This window comes from Thunnus thynnus, chromosome 3 (assembly GCF_963924715.1).
Source record: "Thunnus thynnus chromosome 3, fThuThy2.1, whole genome shotgun sequence".
Classification (NCBI taxonomy): Eukaryota; Metazoa; Chordata; class Actinopteri; order Scombriformes; family Scombridae; genus Thunnus; species Thunnus thynnus.
Genome location: NC_089519.1, coordinates 10,435,159 through 10,456,295, shown reverse-complemented (window position 1 = coordinate 10,456,295; position 21,137 = coordinate 10,435,159). Strand labels below are relative to the sequence as shown.

The 21,137-nt window shown below is 40.1% G+C and overlaps 2 long non-coding RNA genes across 3 annotated transcripts; both read left to right on the top strand.

Annotated features, from left to right (window-relative positions):
• The first annotated feature begins 15,345 nt into the window (after positions 1 to 15,345).
• LOC137180543 (uncharacterized) lies at positions 15,346 to 18,763 on the top strand. Of its 2 annotated transcripts, none has more exons than XR_010927990.1 (3): positions 15,346 to 15,439; positions 17,304 to 17,413; positions 17,690 to 18,763. It is a non-coding gene; the product is annotated as an uncharacterized lncRNA (long non-coding RNA). The 2 variants fall into 2 exon arrangements; XR_010927989.1 differs by having other exon boundaries at positions 15,346 to 17,162.
• A 237-nt stretch (positions 18,764 to 19,000) lies between these two features.
• Positions 19,001 to 20,857, top strand: LOC137180542 (uncharacterized). Its single transcript, XR_010927988.1, has 2 exons — positions 19,001 to 19,584; positions 20,024 to 20,857. It is a non-coding gene; the product is annotated as an uncharacterized lncRNA (long non-coding RNA).
• The last annotated feature ends 280 nt before the right edge of the window (positions 20,858 to 21,137 follow it).

The following is a 21,137-nucleotide window of genomic DNA, read 5'->3' as shown; positions in this document are numbered from 1 at the left end:
GCCGCGAGCCGGCATCACTTCTCCTTTCTTTCTCTCTCTCTTGTTACTAACACTCACACACATGCACACACACCCACATACACAACACTCGCACCCTTTTGTACATCTGGTGGACAGATAACATGGGACACAGTGATGCTCTGCCCCTCGTCATCTATCATCAGATGTGTAATTTGATAACGCACACTGACTCGGGCGAGTGTGGAGCACAGAGACGCCAGTCAGCGCCATCTTGCTATTGTTCTAACCAAGACACCGCAGTCATGTCCACCATTTTGGTTCTCACGTGACAAGATTCATCTTCCGAGATCACATCCACCATCCTTGAGATTGTGTGACATCATCTCACAAGATCATGTCCGCCATCTTGCCCACAAACACACATGCACGCTCTCACTTGCATGTGTTTTCACATAGCTGCTATTGTTATTGCTTAGGTAGAATAAGATTTCAGGATAGTGATTTATTGATCAGAGCATCGGCTAACTTTGTTAACTCTGCTATTGTTTAATAAACACTGTTATATCTTTAAAGAGAAGTTTTTATATTGTGAAAAGTGGCTGATAGAGAGACTCAGAGCTCGAACTCAAACCTTCTTTGTTCACCTGTGAATGTTGATATCCCTCAGACATTAGCATTTTTTTAATAATTATCTCTGATAATTATTAATTATAGCTAATAACCAGCTGTGCTCCTCCCAGCTCCAACAAAAGATTTCACCTAGAAGTAACATATACCTCTAGGTATAGAGGTGAATAATAAAGGGCCAAGGACTGAGCCTTGAGGCACTCCATAGAAGAAATGGGAGGTAGAGGATTTAAAGTCATCAATGGCCACTGAGAATTAGAAAGAGAATATAAGAGAATAAAAGCAATATAAATCTGTACCTGATATGCCAACCCAATGCTTAAGACATTCAATTAAAATCACATGGTCAACTTTATCAAAAGTTGCAGTAAGATCTAAAAGCAATAAAAACAGATCTTTGGCCATTGTCAGCTGGTGAAAGAATGTCATTAAGAATGCTAAGAAGTGCTGTCTCTGTGCTATGAACCGTCCTAATATTGATTATTAGCTGTGACAATGAACAAGGGAGAAGTTATGCATGTTAATATATCTATAAGGTAGATGAGTCTTTGGCCTGGTATTGAGAAGTACTAAGATGTTGGATACAGGACAGGATTAGGAAGTGTATGTGGGGATAGTGAGTCAGTATAATGACACACACTAATATGTGAGATAAGTGTAGTCTCCAGTAGGCTCGTGCCACTCCTATTGGGGTGAAGGTGATCATTTCTGAAGAGATCTCTCCTTGCCAAAAATGAATCAAAATGACAGATGAAACTGTAAGCAGTGGCAACTTAAAAATTCTGAAGCCACTGGTCAACACCTTAAAGATGACTGAACCACTCACAGCCTTTCTTCACTGTGGCATTTGGACCAGAGAAGATACACTGTTTATGCAGACTTTCATTGTTTCTGCGTGTGGCTCAAAGTTCTGCTGAAGTTTTATAGATTGTCTTAGCTTAATGTCATTTGTGTGTATATGTATAATAACAGTGTGGACAGTGGAATGACTGTCTAGGACAGGAGGGATGCTCTCGGCAATATCCAAAATCTTGGCACTAGAAATACAGTAGGTAATTCCCATCTGTAATTCCACAAACCTGATTATTGAATCTCCAATAAAGAGGAACTCAGGATCTCTGCAGTTGCTGTTGTACGTTGAGATTAGAGGGTGCACCACTGGGAAGGACGTCAGAATAGTCAGCCAGAGTGACCAACGCGGCTGTGTCCGGAGGTTGTGTAACCTGTTGCTGTGGCAGGCACCACTCAGCAGCACGGGGGGCCATAACACAGGACCACTTCCTCTTGGGAGATGTCGCCAGAGAGTTGTTAAGGGAATGGGGAGAGGGACCCCGCTTCTTGACTCCTCGAAAAATCCTTGTTGCCCGTTGGGTCAAAGAGAGGGAGAAAGACCCTACAACTCTGCCTGATAAGAGTAGCCCAGGAGGGCTCACTAACAATACATCCATTTTCATCCGGCAAAAGGACCAGGGGGACACCTGGAATGATGCCAGGCTCCAATGCAACCAGCTGAGAGCCAAGTTGAGCTTCTGGAGTTCATTGATCAGACATTCAATGGCTCTTAGCTCTGATTTAACACCAGACAAAACATCAGCAGTAACCATCCTGGCCATTTGTACCATGAGTCTGGGTTTGTTGGCTTGGCTATTGCTACAGTTTGGCTAGCTAAAAACAGCAACAGACCTGACCAGACTTTGAATCATTGGAAATCCTGGGACTCCACAAGCCATAAACAGAATCAAAGAGCTTGCATGTAACAGTACAAAGCCAGGCAAAACAGGATGAAAATCAGCACTTAGAAGCAAGTTAATAAACAAACGTAGATTTACAGATACTGTCAGCATTTGATAGCGTGTTCCAAGGAAAGGCCAGGTCACATTGAGCAGGGGAAAGAGGACAAGCCTCCAGCCCTCTGACCAGACGCACACACACTCTTACTGTATCTCACCGTCTTTCAGACTTTTTCATACTGTTGTCCCCACATCCCTCCCCTCTTTCTCCCTCTAACTTTTTTCATGCTTTCAGCTGTAAGCTATCATATCTGTCTAACCTTCAGATTGATCTCTACCTCTCTTTCTCTCTTTGCCTCTCTAAATGATAAGGAAAGAGAGTGTTCATTTTAATGCACTGGAGCATTGCTATAATAAAATAGGTCCAGGAACTGTGTTGAGTTCCTGCACACGTGTGCACATGTGTCTATGTCTTTGTGTCTGCGTGGGTCTTTGTTGGTCTTTATGCATGCTGCCGGTTTGTGTGCATTCAAGAGGATCTGACGTATTGCAGGAATAGCAACATTCTCTTCACTCTGTGTGTGTGTGATATAGTAATACAGGCCGTATGCTTCCCCTCAGCGATCAAATCAAATAGGCCCTCATCTCCCAGTGAAGCTCATTCAAAAACGACAGCGTTGATTGACAGGTGCTGTGGGCGCTGCATGCACACACAGACACACTAAACCACAACTTGGATTTATCTGTCACAGCGAAGCAAAACAGCATGGCTGGCTTGCATTATGCATTCAAGCATGTGTACACCCATGAACGTAACATCAGTGATTTGCAGCAGTGGGATCAAGGTCTCCCCCTGCAAAACATGGCCTTTGTTTCCTATTTCTCGCAAGACAGGATATGACCTTGTTGAAAGGAAATTAGGAGCCTCACCCCCGCTGGCAATAAACCAGAATTGTTTCTATGTAGGCATGAATACATACAAGCACATACACACACACATGCGCGCGCACACACACACACACACACACACACACACACACACACACACACATACACACACAGATCAACACACAGCAGAAAAAATACAACTGAGACAGTGTGAAAGTGTGTGGGTGTGAAGTGAAACTGAGAATGATAAATGCAATGTGTCTGACAAAAAGAACAGTTGAAATGATACCTCTGGACCAGCAACACCATCATAGTATTTGTGTCATAGGGTGGGGGTCTTTTTACTTTTTATAGGGGACACTGAGGACAACTTAATTCACCAACATGATGTGGAGGTGGGGTGGAGTTCTAGAAAGGGGGTTAAGAAAAGCATTACTGATTGATTTTTTTGACAGTTGACACAACATTGACATACTATCACTTTGTAAAGTAGATATGACGAATATGTTAGCATGTAGTTGCTTGTTTACACATTCAGCAGACACGGATCAACATTATTTGGGGTCATGTATGTTCATCTGATGAATGTAAGTCCAATATTCACTCTCCTTTTAGCCATGTTTTAGTCTCCACAAACTCCTGAAGGAAATATCTGTCTCTTTAGCTGCTAAATGCTCCACCATGTTCATTTGCTAGTCACTAACTTTGTCTGTCTGTTATTTGGTGCTGGGCAGGTATCATATAATAGGTTTATTAGAGATTTTTTTGCTGAAAGGAACTGCCTGTTGTGGCTAAAAAGGTTGATGAGAGATGTGGAACTGAACCAAATTGTAAAGTTGCGGGGTCATAAAACCAAAGTAATGAGCTGAAAGAAGCTAAAATTCTCCAAAGAGATGAGGAGAACATTCTCTGTGGATTCATCACTAAGAGCAACCCCTTTCCCATACACATTGTCATTTGAGTTTATATAGATTATTGAGTAGTGTAACTTTAAATTAGCTTAGTTTGGTTTGTGGAAAGGTTTTAACAATCAACATAACTGCATATGCACAACTTCAAAACACCAAAGATATCAAGATAAATCACATAATTTCACAATGAAGAAGATGGAACCTATGAGAATCAGCCTGAGGCCACTAGTAAAGATCAACCTGGAATATAGTGGGCTAGTTTCATGGCAGCTGTTGCCATAGTAAGACTCTGTGGGCCCTACTCTTGGAACAAAAAATCCAGGATTTTGCTGAATTTGGTTAAATACATCTGGTTAACTCACTAATCCTTCCCCCTGGGGTATTGTCCTCACCCCAATCCCCTGATTTGTCTCACTGATCTCTTTCCATTTTTATCTTTCTATCTGCTAATACAGACACATGTGCATTTACACCTAAACAAACAGATACGGTACATGCTAACAGTGGTGCTGTTTTGTTTTGAAACCATCTTCTAATGATGTGCTGTATATCTCTAATGGCATAGCTGTGACAATGGAGGGAATAGAGCACTACCATACAGTTAACCCAGCATGTGGTCAAGCAAAGCTTGGAATTTGTTGCACCATGGTATTTATTAAACCAACTGTGCCAAGTATAATGTCAACACTAAAACATATAAATAAATAAATAAATAAATAAATAAACAGAATAAATAGCAACCCTTCCAAGCTTTCTTATACTCAGTATTGATTACTTGTATGAAAATTGGAATTTAAGTTAGAATAGTTTTGCAATGGCTAGCTCCAAGGTGAAGAGATCATATTCATCCTTATTTTACAGCCTCTCTTTTTGAAATCCCTGTGCTATTTTCATTTCTAAAGCACAGCACTGAATCCTCCCCTTGGATCTTTGCGGGATAAGAGAAATCATCTTGTCTGACTCCCATTAAATGATTTTCAAATACAGAAAACATCCAAGGTGCATTGAGATGCACATAAAATTTGACTCAATATGCCACTGGTATGCCTTTTAACTCTCCCACACCGTGTGGCAGAATAACTCAGACTCAGCCTACCTGGGGGAGGCATTGATCTCACAACTAGAGGTTGAGAGAGAAAGAACAAATCAGTGTGTGTGTGTGTGTGTGTGTGTGTGTGTGTGTGTGTGTGTGTGTGTGTGTGTGCGCACGCGCACGCGCGTTTGCGCACACATGTACATGTGTGTGTGAGAAAAAGGTAGAAAGAGAGAATGAAAAAGGTGAGGAAGAAAGGTAATTCTCTTTGCAGCAGGAACAGGAAAAAAGAATGAAAAAGAAGACAGGAATGGACAGAGATTGAATAAACCAGTAGACTACAGACAAGTGAGGAAGGCATAGCTACAGACACAGAACCACTAAAGGGAAAAAAAAAACAGTATAAAGTGAATAATTTTCATCACATACCACCATTCCAGTTGTGCATTTGAGATCACTGATAGAACAGGTCTTTTTGAGTACAGCATGCTGTTATCTCTGCAAACATTTTTGGCTGTTTCTGATGAAAACAAACTAGAATGCTTCTAATTCAGTGATCACAAGTGATGCCCTCAAATGGGGCTGTAACAAGATTCATTATGCATTGGCTACTTGTCGCTGCATCCCCACATACTGAGGTTTTCACCTAAGTACACAGTCAAAAAGAATGAGCCTACTCTGTCGTTCAGGTGCTGCCCTCATGAAAAGGCAGTGGTTCTTCCTGTGATGATACCAGGTAATTCATAACTAGTGAGAAATCAATGAAATCGATGAGATCCTCCTACCCCTTCTACTGAAATGTGGTTATGTGTAGCAAAATACAGAACTTCTTTGGCTAAATACTGTACATGAAACAGCCCAAAGTAGTAGCAACAGTAACTCATTAACTGACAGGAAGGCCATATCATTTGTAATGGTTGACAGGGATTTACCAATCAAGGGCATGTTGTTGGGCATCTCTGTAAAATGGACGAGGAGGAACATTTTGTCCCCCCAACCCAAAGAAATCACCATCTGCTTGTGTTCTTGTCCTTGCTCTGCAGCATATAGTTCCACAACAAATTAGCACAACCCAGTACAGAGCGGGCAGCTAGATAATTATGAAGTTGGGGGAATGCCCTTGGTACTGAGTGCCGGTCTTCCTCTCTGCTTTAGTGAAATCTGCAAAGCTATAAAGAGGAGCCTTGCAGTAAATCTTGCCATGGTTATTTCACTCAAGAGTTTTTCTCAAGGCAACACTTTGTAAGTGTTGGCAACCGCGCGCAGACAGGTTTAGTGGGGCAGGTCAGGAGGCAGAAGCTCAACACTGATGTAACTCAATAGCAAACTTCATCCCGCTGAAAAAGTCCTTCCTCGCCAGTAGGGGAAGTGGTGGGAAACCCTGTGCAGAAGTACACAACGATGCTGCAGAGGAGTGAGCCTGGAAAACTTCTTGCCAGCCTGCATGGGGCCTTCTTTATTCTGCAACAGGTTTGGCAAGGAAGGGTCTGGTGCAGGCGGAGATTGGTCAAATATAAAGACCTCATCATGCTTCAAGCAAAGTGCTTCTTCTATTGACTGACAGCTTCTGACATCCCCTTTCTGATGACAGAATCAGGTGGAGCTATATAAGACAACTTATTTAACTTTCCAAAACACATAGTCACACACTTTATGCAGTGATTGGTCAGGTGTGTTAAGTGAAAGAAGGCAGGGTTTGAACTCTTTTGTAAAAAAGGCATTTAGAATCAAACCAGGAACGTTGTAGTCATGTGGTATGCATCTTAACCACTCAGCTACCAGACACCCCTCAAGCTCTCTTTTCTTTCATTCGTCACACAACTGCCTCTATCACTTTTTTGTGCACAAATGCGTCCAATACCATGACTGCCTTCGAAGAGATACTTTTCTGAAAGTATGTGCTGTTTTGCCCATTATATGATTCATAACAACAAGACAACAAAGACATGCAAATGACACAGATTTCTTCTTGGTAAGGGAGGAGGTGGGATGCAGCCAGGAGGAGGCTGAGACAACAAGCTTTTCATCCTGCCTGTGAGTGTGGTCACCACAAAAGGTGTAAACAAACAAAAAAAGCCTTTAGACATGGTCAAACAGCACATTGTACAACCTAGTTTGTTTGTAGCATACTGAGGCCTTTAGAGAGTTGCTGCGACACGAGCTGCATAGTAAGGCTCCAAATGGGGTGCCTGGAAATAACCACTGCATTGCATTGATAATCAGTTTGTTGTCAATCCTAGCAGCACTGCGTGCAGTACTGAAGCATGAGAAGCAAAGGTGGTAAGTATCCATGCCAATGATAAACCCACTAGCAGTGAAGCTGACGATAACCACCAACCAAACAAGATAGCAAAATTTCACAGCATATGTGGACATAAGACTTTTCAATTCATGAGATAAATGGCTCAAAACTCCCAGAGGCCAGCCTAAATCCAATTCCAAAGACAGCTAGCATTGCATATTCAATTACCTTAACCCCTCCAGTATCCAGATGGGTTATGTGTACTGTGACAATGAATTTAAACTATTTAGCCATGCTTTTTTTGTCCTTTTCCTAAACATCTAGTGAGGTGTACACCATGTGATTTGTATTTTACAAGATATTCCAACTGTTGTAATATTGGGAGGAAGCGACCGACTCTTAAAATGTATTTGCTCCAAAGAAAATTTACCATGAAGGTTAAAAATACAAAGATACTATATAGATATATTTTAAAAGCTTTTTGTCTGCTCCACACATCACCTTTCCTCCCCCTCAGATCACTTCTGTGGCTGAGAACAATCACTGCTCTGCTGAGGTCAACTATGACATGTACACCTTCTTCCCACTACTGAATAGTCTATAGAGACAGAGAGGCCACAGATGATAGAGACTTCTGACTTTGACAATCCCATTACTGGATCATTGTAAGGCTATGACAAAGCAAAGCAAATATACACAGAAGGACTGGAGGAGAATGTTGGTGAGCGGGAGATTGGGTGGGAGCAGACAGAGAAGAAGACTCATGCAGGGGGAATAGAAGGAAGCAGAGGCTTCCCCTGTCACCATCTGTAGTCTTGTGGAAAGCATAAATCCTGCTATCTGTGTCATGCATACTGTACTGCTGCTGCCACTGCATCAGAGATCATCAGCACACACGCACACACACACACAGATCACCAACACACTCACACACTCTCACACAGACGGACACAACACACTTAATGTCTTCCACCCCTCTTAGCCCCATCTGTCTACGTCTGTTCCTCTGCTCTCCCCTCTCATGTGCACATAAACACTGTTGTCACTGTGACAGACACAAACAAACAAAGAAATACACACCACCAACTGAGTGTGTCAATGCACACATGCGCGCACACAAATACACACGTCTTTATGCCATTCAGACAAAATGTCTTTAATTTTTGTGTCAGTTTTTTTGCTCTCCATTTTCCTCTCTTCACATTTTACTTTTATTTATCTTATTCCCTGTCATTTTTTCCTCACCTCATCACTCTCACCATTACAATTGGCACTTTCAAGTCTCTTTCTCGTCTTTCTTCTCTTCCATGCAGTCCTCTCTCTCCATCCACTTGGTCATCCTCCCTCAATGTCCACAATTCTGCCTCTTACCTCTGCTCACTGACTAATGAAAACCTTTCTAAATGCCTACGGGGGAAATTCATTTCCCGTTTAACCTACCTTCTGTTTATCGATGTGGCAAGCATGTTTTTACTCTCCCCCCTTTCAACTTCCATCTCCTGTTTTCTTCTCTTCTTTGTGTTTCTCTGATTTATTGATCTTTTCCATTCCGATCTTGTCTTACCTCTGCCATTTCTTTTTTATTCACACCTTTGTTTACGCATTAGCATTTACTCTTCACTTTCTTTGTATTCTGATCATTGTTTCTTTTTAAACCCTTCCTCTCCTCCTAAACCTGTCATTTCTTTATTCTATCTCTAGCCATTAACTTCTCCCTCCTAAATTGCCTTCCTTCTTGTCCTGTCTTTAAATCCTACCCTCTCTTTCTTCTTCTCCTCTCATCCTTTTCTTCTTGTCTACATTCCCTAAATCCGATCCGTTCTCTCCTCTTGTTTCCCTCTCTCCCTTTGCAACAGCAGATCTGGGAGATTTACATTCAGCACCATGGACAGCTCTTCACATACTGAAAACATAGAGTTGCAGTGCCACCTGTTGGTTAGTGTGAGCACAACAGCACACACATTATGTTGGGGGAGGAAAACGATTGTTTTACTCATGACACAGGACAGATAACTTTCACATGCTCATACATATGTGAATAAGGCTGGAATATAAAAGCGGAGAGCTGGTCATACGCCTGTGCCCACAAAAGTCAACTCGGAGAGAACAAGCTTTAACTCTGAACACCACACAAAGGAGATTCCACCGGGAGATCTATGAGAGAGGTTAAGCAGGCAGGCCTCGGGTTAATGGCAACCATATATTACCCTGTAATTTCATCCCACTACATGTCGGAGCTCATAGATGCAGTGCAACTGCGAGGCGGTTGAGCCAGAATGAGGATCTCAAGTCTCATTCCGTTCATGGCAGCCAAAGGGAGGAAACAATAGCATCTGCTCTCCTCCGAGACAAGGAATTTAATCACAAGCACAGCCAAGGTAAGATTTGAATGTAAAGTAGCAGAGTGATGGTTTCTCTGTGTGAGTGTGTATATGTTAGTGTGTGAATATGTGTCTATAGAAAGGAATGGAAATGTTTATGTTGGCATTTAAACTAATAGCAAATGTCAACAGGAGGGTGGATGATACTCATACTTATTGTGTTTAAGTGTGGGAGAAGTGTGTGTGTGTGTGTGTGTGTGTGTGTGTGTGTGTGTGTGTGTGTGCATATGTTCACAGTTGTGACTGAAACCGAAAAGTTCAGCAAATGAATACACACAAAGACACACAGGGGCACTGATCCACTGTAGGGATTACCAGTGATCCATGACTGGGCTCACATTGGGTTGTACTGGTGTGTGTCTTTGTCTCAGTGTCCCATCCTACTGGGACGCCAGTTTGTGTGCACATACACTACGTGTGACTGTGAACATGTTTGTGTGTATTTTTGAATCCGTGGATTGTTTGAAAGAAGGATGAGATACAAGACGACAGGGAAAAGGAAAGAAGGGGAGAAATCAAAGCAGAGCCCCGGCTAAGAGGAAGAAGGGAACGACACAGGCAAGAAAATGTGCTATCTTTCTCTTTGTCTCCCTCCCTCCCTCCCTCCCTTCCTCGCCCACACACAGTAGTAAGTACAATGATCACAGAAAGGTGATCTCAAAGCTTAGCCTGTTAGAAGACAGTGAGCCGACAGAGAACCATAAGAAAAAACAGACAGACTGAGAGAGCTTTGGTTAACCATTCTCCATTCTCTTGTTGATGTTTATAGATAGTTTTTAATGAGAGCATTGAAATCAATACATGAATACAACACATATATAGGCACACAATCATATGCACAAATTACAAATTTTTGACTGCATTTTCTTATTTGGTTTGTCACTGATCTCAGGAGCTGACTCTCAGTTCTTGCATTTCTGAGCTTCCCACCAGTTCTTGCAAACACCAGCCTCGAGAAATCAAATCACAATCAAGTGATAATGTAAATTTGCCAAGAAAAAATGCAAGTAGTCACAATGCACAATGTGCATTGTTATGGATCAGTCATTTTTGGTACCACTTTGTAACTGTAACTGTAACTTGTCTATCAGTTATACACAACACATCCTCATAATTAAATGACAAAATAGGTTGATTGTACCATGCACTCCAAACGACCCATAGGAGGAATTTCTTTCAGCAACTTTCCAAAACTGTTACAAATCACTGTTAAAAAATAATAATGTTTTATGGTGTGACAACGCTGTGGTTAAAGACAGGTTAGGTTAAGGCACAAAAAACACTTGGTTAGGATTTGGGAAAGATCACAGTTTGGGTTAAAATGATCACTTGGAATGTGGTTTAGGCCTAAGCTGCCAGGGGACTTTCCATTATGCACTGAGCTCTTCTATCCTCCTCCACTTCTTCATCTGTATGCATTCATATACCATTAATGCATCTTACTGACTTGGTATCCTCCCCGTAGTTTTGTGCTTTCTCGTCTCGCAAGAGACCTTTGCCTGTGGACCACCTACTGTCCGGCGTGATGCTTTTATTATTAGTCATTTTTGCCCACTGCTTCCGCTATTATTATTAGTCATATTTCTGTAATTATTATTGTTCTTATTTCTGGTATTGCTTCTCTGTGTCTCTCTCTCTCCTCTCTTTCTCTTTCAACCCAACCAGTTAAGGCAGATGGCCACTCACCTAGAGGTCAAGGTTTCCTCCTGTTAAAGTGGAGTTTTCCTAGCTGCAGTCGCCAAGTGCTTGCTCATTGGGGAAAGTTGGATCTCTGTAAAATTAAGAGTACGGTTTAGACCTGCTCTATGTGAAAAGTGTCATGGGATAACTTCTGTTTTGATTTGGCGCTATATAAATAAAATGACTTGACTTGACTTGGTATGGGTTAGGGTTACTGCTTCCTTTAAGTTAGATAACCTTCATCGTCATGACTACAGTACAATCGTAGTTACGGTTTTAAAAAACTGTCCAATTTGTCACCTAATATAGTCATCTGAACTAAGTCACTTCTCCAGGTCATAATTACTATGGCCGCTAGATGACGTCTGTCATTGCCATTAATAAGTGAGTATTGATTAATAGCATTAAATAAAAATAAAAATAAAAACAAGCATCGATGGTAAAGAGACGAAAAGATTTTCAACAACCTGGCAACCCAAAAGTTCCCCTTTAAGTTCTAATTAGTGGCTTATAAATAAACCATAAAGCATTAATAAATGATTTACTTACATCAATAAAGATGTTAGTTACAACTAATGAACCATTTATAAAGGGTGACAAGGGTGAAAGTGCTACTCAGGTTTTCTGTGTATGTAAGTTTAAGTTATAAGTCTATAAGTTTAGTTACTTAGAAAGAAAGTATGGGATGGATTGAATGGAAACAAAACATACATTATGCATCAAAAATGGCCTAAAAGATGCTAAATGACTGTTTTGATCATTTAAATGCATGCACAGCAACTTCAAAGCCTTTACTATGTGACTTGAACCAACACTGAAAGCCGTTAAATACATGTACACCCACATACATACATGTACACCATCCCACACACGCAAGCATGCATACAGAAAAACGCAGATTAATTCAAATCCCAGAGACCCATACATTTTTATCATGGAGAAATATACACAGTAAGCAGTTTATAGATGGAAGCAAGACATACTTGGATCTGCTATTAGCTACACAAGTCAACAGTTCACATGTTGAGACATTAAATCAAGAGTAAGATGACAAGCAAGACAAAAAATATGCTTCAGTGGTTTCAAATCAAATCAATTTTAATTTCTTGCTGTGTAAATGCTTAAAAAGTAACTTAACACTAAACTTTTTAAGTCAGTAAATTGTATGTACAGTCACTTTGTTATCCTGTACTATTAATTCTGGTCCCAGTGTTCAATGCAATAGCGTTTATTGGCTTTTCTTCATAGAGAATCAAGTATTGTCCTTTAAGTCAAGTAAAGTCAATTTATTTGGATAGCCCAAAATCACAGATTAAAAAGAAAACTAATTTTATATGTGGTTCAATTAAATACAAAGCTAATGCAAAGACACAAGTAGATGCATAGTCACTCGAGTGGCACAAATTGACGCAAAAATGGGTCAGCACAAGTTGAAAATGTTTCAATTTGAGCAAAGAATTGGCACATATCCTGAGGCTTTATGAATGTGCTTCATAAACATACAGAGAGGAGAGAAAACAGGAGAGAGACTGGAGGGAAATAACTGGAGTTTGTGGTGACTTCTGAGTTCATTTAGAATCTGAACTGAACACAAACACAAAGAAACACTCCCACAGACCTTGATGGTGTGTCCGTTGTTAGCTAGCTAAAAGCTTATATACAAAGCGGTCCATCAGTCAAAAACGTGCGAATCACGTGAGGCAAAAATTTGCTTTGTGTTCTGTCTGAACAAACCATAAGAAACATGACAGAACCCATCGTTTTAACAAATACCAAGACATATTTTCATCTTCAAGTGGCAAAGACCTCTAATGGCCATAGGAATTATGACTCATGTCCATCGGGAGCTAAGGAGGACAGTTTGCAATGTTGTTATAGAGCTATGAAGTATGCAGAAGGACAAAGCCAGGGTGGATGGATGGGTCAATAAAATGACAGACATTGATTGTTTAGTATTTTAAACCAACAGTCAACATTTAGTTTATTTTAACCATGGCTACAATCATTCCCTAACTGTAACCAATTGGTTATTATTTTTAACAAAATTACTGTCTTTCCCTAACCTGTTTTTTGTGCCTACACCTAACCAAACCTCACTTGGTAACAAATGATGTCTTCCTGCTGATAGGGGCGTAGCATTAGAAAACACTTATGTGTGTCATGCAGGGTGTAGTTACAATGCATTTTGTCATTGAATTTGGAGGACTTGATGCTCTATTCTTAGACCCTAAATTTAGACGATAAATAAATAAAAAAGATAAAAATGATCTGTGAAAAATCAACAGAACCAACCTCAGCAACATCGTCATGTTTACTGTGATATGGACCCCCATCAGACAGAAACAATACAACTGGACATAATTGTCGGCTGTGTGGAGAGCTCTAATTCATTCTTTTTGATGGCAGAAATCTTGGTGTTACTTAATGTCTCTATTATGTTATCTTCCAGAATTTATATAACCATAGTTACATATGTAACTCTCCTTTGTATTTGTTATATATTTCAATGTATTTTTTGAATATCTAAAGGGAGTTAAAATTGCTCTTTGTGTGTGTGTTGTTTGCTGAGTATCGTTTGAAAAAGTAAAATATCCTAATAAAAATGGGAAGTTGGCTTTGATGCAAACTTTATACCTCTACTCACTGGTAGGTACAGGAACTCCATTGGTAGAGGCACCCAGCAAATCAGCAGCAGGATGGAGGAAAAAGTGTCTGAAAATCCATTCAGCCACCTTAAAATACAACTTACACACACAGCTGTGCACAGTGAGACAGACACACTCTGAGGGCAGAGAAACCTGGTGTCGGTCTGTCACAGAGCGCTGGCCACAGTGGGGCTCACACACATACACACACACACACACACACACACACACACACACACATATACGCACACACACATATATGCACAGCTTGACCACCCATCACTGCCCTCTGATTACCACCAGCTTCCACAGCCACCCTCACTCCTTCTCTCCATCCCTCCTACACACTCCAATGATTCTCCCTTCTTTCTCGGCTCCCCAACATCTTCTCCACCCCCCGCTCTCTCTATCCCTCCCTCCCTCCATCCTCTGCCTGGCTTCCACCTTTTGTCACTGCTGCTTGCCCTCTTATTTCTTGTTATGGCACATTCTTCCCTAACTTTCCTCTCCAACACATTAACATATAAAATGCCTCAACTGCTTTCTAGGCTTAAGTGCTTGGTGACTTAATCAGTCAGACACATAGTCACTTACCTGCTCATTCACTCACTTGATTAGTCAGCCGCTTGCTCACTCACTCATTTACCTCTTCACTTTTTCAGTCTGAACTCATTCCTTTACTGATTCGCTTGATCACTCACCTACTCACCTGCCTATTCAGTTTGTTCATTTAAGTTCTGTTTGCACTAGCTATGCAATCAACTTTTAAGCTAAAGTAAAACACCTCTTAGAACAGCCATTGTTCAGTCATAATTTATCAACCGTACATAGACACAGCAAACAAATAATGTGAAGATTTCTCCACATGTTGAAACTGTGTGCATGAGGTGCGAATAACAGTTGTATTTTGGCAGTTGTATCATTTCTTTTGACCTTTCCAAAACCACAAAGAACCAAAACCAAGAGATCAAAAATGTAAGGAATGGACAATACAGTGTGTTTATCTGCTTGAACAAAAGGTGCCATTGTTAGCATGTGCAGCTAATTAGCCTACCTACTGTACAAGTGGTGGCTGGTTAATGTGGGGTACTGGGGTTAAAAAATTGTTTTCAAATTGTATTTGATTGACTTCTGTGTAAAAACGTGCACTTCCTGTATGAGGATTGCCTGCCAAATGAGTTTATATGTAGGTCCTTCAACTTTTGGCAAACAAGTGACCTGAAGCTGCTCTCTAAATGGTTGCCTCTCTCCGCCAATTTTTATTGGTAGCCTACAGACACACAGGTTTCCGAGCAATGTTATCACTGAGATGTGCGTGCAGGTGGAATTTCAGTTTTTCAGGTAACGACTGTTAGGAACGTCAGTCCTGTGCAGCAGTCAAACAGCAGGAATTATATGCTAGCATTACTTTATTTTTTTCATGCTAACGTTACTTGTGTGCAGGGAGCTTCTGTGCTTTTAGCCTGGTTGACGGTTTGAGACACATTGAGCTACTTTTTTACTACCTGTAAAGTTAATTTTGTGTAGTCTGTGTTAGCATTACCACTTCTACTCGCTGCAGTTTCTTACTAGAATATGTGTCATATGTTAGCTTTTGTTGAAATATTGCTTTGTGTGGGTTTGATGGTGTTCATATTTTAATACTGTTGATAATAAACCCACATAGAATTCAAATTCACTGATTGGTGGTAGCTTATTGCTTTGACAGTATTAACTTGTCTATTAACTTGGCTAAAGTTAATTAAAGTTAAAGTTACTTTTTATCGGATTAGGGGAAGTTTATACACCAACAACCCCAGACAATGTTATCCGAAATAGCTTGCCAAACACATCCATTTAGTCCTAATCTTGTTATGTTACAGTGAAAACATACTATTTGAAAATATGAACAAGTAATATGAACAATCAGTATTATGTTAGAAAAAATTACATTTATAAATTACTTAGAATTTCCCTATCGTACTTATAATACTACGACACTAATACTACAATACTAGGATACTGCACAATACAAGAACATCTCTGTTTTCTTACGTACCTGTATTCCACAAGTCAAGCCTGTATTCAACTGGTGAGAATGCAGACCTTTTGTCTGGGACATGTAGCTTTACCCTGTATGTAGCCATCACATGCATATTGAAGGCCCCTTTAACAAGATTTTAATTTATAAGGAGCTAGTGAAGCCAAGATTAAGGTTAAAAGAGTACTCCACCGATTAAATAGTGCGCTCAGATAACATTGTCTCTGACTTACAATGGACTAAAAAAGTGCCAAAATTGATGCAGCAAAACCTTTTTATTTAATGCATTCTTCTACCTTGTCAAAAATGGTTGTTTACAAATTACCCATATTGCAGCTCAACTGCCGACAGTTTGGTTCACAGATTCTGGTCTGTTATGTTAACATGGCCTTGAACCTCTAGCTTCAACAGACTTTGGTGTGTAAAATCGCTGGAGTTCCCCTTTAATTTTCTGCCATCATTGTCATTGTAAGCAGCATATGTGCTGGACAAGAACAGAAAGCTGAACAGTTAGTGTTAAGTTTAAGTTTACTCTACTCTCAAAGAACCAGTGACACACACACAAACTCACAGACAGACACCTATTTCCTGCAGTCATATAATGGTGTGGTTACTGTCAGACTCATGGTTTTGTGAGTACACAAGCATGTGTGTGGGCTATGTGTGAGTTTCCATGTGGTTGTAAGAGAAGCACCATGGTGTGTGTGTGTGTGTGTGTGTGTTTGTGTGTGTGTGTGTGTGTGTGTGTGTGTGTGTGTGTGTGTGTGTGTTTGTGTTTGTGGCCTGGTGTGTTCATCGATACATAAACAGACACTCTCATGCTGAGATGTGAAAGGTTTTGCATCCCTGGTGGTCTCCTCAGGATCTTTGTGTGTGTATGCACACATTTGTCATGTGTACATGTGTGTTTATGTGTGTTATTTGTGCTATTTCATTTGCAATGTTGGAAGTAACGAATTGCAACTACTCCTGTTACTGTATAGTCATTTTTTGGGTACTTGTACTTTTTTGAGTTTTTTTTCAAGTCTGCAATTTTACTCTTACGTAAGTATGCATTACATTATGTAATCTACTTTGCTACTTTTAAAATCATAATTTGGTACTGAGCAGGCCTACAATTTGAGCTAGGGAAGCACAGGGCACCTCCTAACATGGGGTTAAAAGTAACACAGAGCTTTTATATAGTTACACAGGGTGAAGCAGGGTGTGTATCCAGTTACCATATTGCCAGCAGACAGTCTCCCATTTGGACGTGTTTTTGTGGAGATCTATGGGAAAGAGTGTTTTCGCAGCATGTAAGTTCCATAAATTTCTTTATCATACTTGTTTTTTGATTACTGAGCTATGTGTAAGTCACCAAATCCAACCTTACATTATCTTTATAACCATCTTGTTGCCTAAAACAAAGCACTGTTTTGATACATGTAACCAACTCATAAGTGTTAGCTAGGCTTGAATAAAAACTCCTCACGGCAGGGTTAGTTGCGACACAGTGTTACAACTAAGCTACTCATAGTGTACAACGATAATGAAATTAAAACAGCTAATTCTTACAACTTCTTTTTTCACAGAATGAGACATCCAAAGCGAAAAACAGACAGGGGAATGAGTAGAGAGGTTCTGTGTCTTGCTGCCAGGGATGTGGATAACGGCAGGTCTATCAGAGGGGTGGTGAAGTCATATGGTATCTGCCACATGACTCTGTCATTTTGTCAGGAAGAAGAGAAAGCTGCCGGAGGCTGGTAGGCACAATTCCCCCTCCGTGGGTTACTCTCGTCACAAGGGAGTCTTCATCACAGAGCAAGAAAAGGAGCTCAGGAACTATTTAAAAACAGCATCTGCCATGTAGTATGGGCTGAGCCCGAAAGAAGTAGGTTTAAGAAGTAAAAAAGTTAATAAATAAGAGGATTCCAGAGTTGTATTTATTTATTTTAGACACACTCAGTAGCTAGGATTCCACAAAGAATCTATTTAATTCATCTAGTAACCTTACATTTCATTTAAGTTCACAAATGAGTTCACTGTTAATAGAATAACTAGCCTCATTTCAAACAATAGGTCAGTTGGTTTGAATCATAAATGACTAAATAAATAAATACAGTTCAGATGTTAGTTTATGTGAATCATACATAAAAACAATTCATATAAGAGATATGTTCATGTTTTTCAAGTCTGAAAACTTGCCGTCCAGTGTGCAGTGCAATTTAATTGCACATACCCAGAGTCCTAGAAGACATCTAAGATAGCAGGAAAGGACTAGATGACATCTTTCCTTAAGCATAACCCCACAATGTACATCAGGAAGCCACAAGCAACCTGTCTGGCCAGGGCCTCAAGCTTCAACAAGCATGTGTTGACATGAACTTTCAAGCAGTTTAAAGTTTTCAGATTAACAATGTATATGTTGCTGCTGACCTATGCTGTTTTTAATTGCTGTCTACCTTGTGGATAAAAACAAATGTGTCAATGTTTGACACGCAGTCTTTTGTCAATATCCATAGATATTTTGATGTGTGAATCTAGATTATATTGATGTGTAGATTTACCCCATCTATCTACACCCATCTGTCCATCCATTTGAATATTCATTGATGATAGATTAATAGATAGATGGAAGGATAAATAGACCTGTATGGGTACCTATCCATCCATCCATGGTATAGTTTGAAAGACAGGTCGATGTCCACACATACCTATCTATCCATCCATTTATCATGGATGGAAAGAGATGGATGGATAGATAATATCCACTCATATCTATCCATCTATGTATTGATCTTTCCATCCGTGATAGATGTATATTTAGAGGAGGGATGGATAGATGCATAGATGTATGGATATCTATCTATCATTGATAGATCCACAAACAGTATCCACCTTTTCTAGCAAGTGATACAACTAACCCTCTGTCTGTTATAATTAACCTAACCCATGAGGTAAGTTTTGAGATGTGTATGGTGCTTGTACAAAAACATGATTAATCTAAGTCCATTTTTTTTAAAGTATTTAGCCACAACCAAAATGTGTCTATACGTATCTATACCTATACATATATATCTGAAACTTTCATCTGCATTTTTGTAGCCAATAAGGCTACAAACTGATCACAAATGTGCCAGTAAAAACCATGAAATATAGTCAAAAAAACAGACAAAATGCTGCAGCAGGCACAGGTTTGGAGAGGGGACCACTAACCAGAACAATGCAGGAGTTGTGAGTAATTTAGTGACTGAAGATTTGGAGAAACAGAAACCAAATGGAGACAGAGAACAACAACATTGAAAACAGTGCAAATGAAGAAGAGGAAAAGACGGCGGACTAGTGCCCTTGGCCACATCTGGAAGATTTCTTCACATACAGGGGGAGAAAAAGAGACAGCGTGAAACTGCAATGCAAACTTTGTTTGCCGCATACAGTGATATCGACTCACAAGAATTCAGCCTCTAATCTCAAAAAACACATTGAGGTAAGATTTACAGCTATTTGTATGTTATTGTTTTCGTCTTTGATAGGTTTAGGGTAATTAGCTTGGATAACATAAAGTAAGCTAACTAGCTAACACTACACTCTAGTGTCATCGGTTAGCCTGGGATTCAAGTAGGAGAGAGTTAGCTAACATGCGTGCGTGCATGCATGTTTAAATAATTAAACTGCAATTCTTAAAAATGTTATCGCAAAATATTAGGACAACCACTTTCATTACAATAACGTTTAAACAAAAATGATTAAATCAGTATTCATTTAACCAAATTTACCACACTTTCACATCATGCTAAACAATTAATGTTTAGCTTAAATAATTACTCTGGTTGAATGATTTTACTCAGTTTTTTCTTTGGTGTTAATAGCGGTGATGTGATGAAGTTCTGTGTGAACATGCACTGAGATAATATTTATCTTCACAGAGAAAACATCCATGCAAAATCCAACATCAACAAAAGACCACAGCTGCACCAAACAAGCTCTCAGCAAGTAAGCAAGCCAGGTTACCAGATGTGATGTTGGCATCTGCAAGCAAACATGTCCCACAAGCAACTGTTGACAAGCTTGTCATCAGTTTCGTATGTGAAGGTCTACAGCCATTTGCAGTGGTAGAACAGCCAGCTTTCAAAGAATTAGTTTACCACATTGCAAACTCAAGCAAAAGTCATCTCCAGACCCACTGTCCATACTAGAATCTGTGAAGTTGCTGGTCACATGAAGAAGACTATGATTGCAGAATTGGGTAAAGTCAAATTTGTTGCTACCACCACTGATTGTTGGTCAGCTCATCAGAAAAGTTCGGTGTCACGTGCTATTGGATAGAAGAAGAGTCCCTGGAAAGAAGATTTGTGGCACTAGCCTGCAAAAGATTGAGAGGGTCTCACACATTTGACATGCTTGCTGGTGCTCTTGATGATGTCCATTGTCAATACAAGATTAGAGGTAAAGTTTTAAGAACCACAATTGATAGTGGATCCAAGTTCATCAAAGCTTTCAATATGTTTGGGGCACAGAATGATGCTGAGGTAGATGAAGATGAAGCTGACCTAGATGCTTTTGATCTAATCGACCATATTGAATACGTTGATGCAAGTGTGATCCTTGATAAAGACTCTGGTCTGGAATATCAACTGTCCTGACAGTACCTCTACCCGAATACAGATTTTCAGTACTCTTTCTACCACTGTTCATTTGTGCACAACCCTTAATTGCCGAGGAGGGTTCTGACCCAAATTAAAATTCACTTTTGAAACCTCCCACTAATGTCACTCAGTATATGCACACACAATGAAAATGACTGAAACATGAAAAAATATTCACTCATTTACACATCTTCACCTTTAGAGCTTCCATCTCCCTCAGTGTGTAATTAATCACCAAGTGGTTACATTACCACCATCTCAGCTCCTCTGCTGTGCTGCTCTGCTTCTCCATCACAGTGCATGATGAACCCAGCTATATTCACAATTTGGAATCTCAGGTTCGTCCTCACTGAACTCCTTGGAGAGAGAAAGAAAGAAAAACAAGAGAGGTAAC